This window comes from Apium graveolens, chromosome 3 (genome assembly GCF_009905375.1).
Source record: "Apium graveolens cultivar Ventura chromosome 3, ASM990537v1, whole genome shotgun sequence".
Taxonomy (NCBI): domain Eukaryota; kingdom Viridiplantae; phylum Streptophyta; class Magnoliopsida; order Apiales; family Apiaceae; genus Apium; species Apium graveolens.
The window spans coordinates 29,237,332-29,237,977 of NC_133649.1; the positions used below are offsets into that span (position 1 = coordinate 29,237,332).

Genomic DNA, 646 nt, shown 5'->3' on the forward strand with positions numbered 1-646 from the left:
CATTAGGGATTTCATTGACATCTGTGATACCTTCAAGTTCAGCGGTATTTCTGAAGATGCTGTGAAGCTGAGACTGTTCCCATTCTCTCTGAGGGACAAGGCTAAGAGTTGGTTACACTCTCTACCAGATGGTTCAATTACTACTTGGGAAGATCTTGCTCAGAAGTTTCTTACTAAATTCTTCCCTATGGCGAAGACAGCTGCAATCAGGAATGCTCTTACTCAATTTGCGTAGCAATCAGGAGAATCTTTATATGAAGCTTGTGAGCGCTACAAGGAGATGCTTAGGAAGTGTCTTCATCATGGAATGCCTGATTGGATGATCATCAATTATTTTTACAATGGGTTGGGAGCACAGTCCAGACCCATGCTCGATGCAGCAGCAGGTGGGGCATTATGGGCAAAGAGCTATAAGGAAGCTTATGATCTAATTGAACTGATGGCTGCTAATGAATATCAGTATCCAACCCAGAGATGTCCACATGGCAAGGTAGCAGGAGTTCTTGAAGTGGATACAGCTACGGCTATCACTGCTCAACTAAAGGCGTTGTCTATGAATATCGATTCTCTGGCTAACTATGGTGTTAAACAGATAATTAGTGTTTGTGAGCTATGTGCAGGTCCGCATGTGACGGAGCAATGTGCT

General features: G+C 43.5%; 1 non-coding gene across 1 annotated transcript; it reads right to left on the bottom strand.

Moving 5' to 3' along the window:
* Window positions 1-202: 202 nt before the first annotated feature.
* On the bottom strand, window positions 203-309 carry LOC141715325 (small nucleolar RNA R71). The gene has a single exon (XR_012572091.1). It is a non-coding gene; the product is annotated as a small nucleolar RNA R71 (small nucleolar RNA).
* Window positions 310-646: the final 337 nt, after the last annotated feature.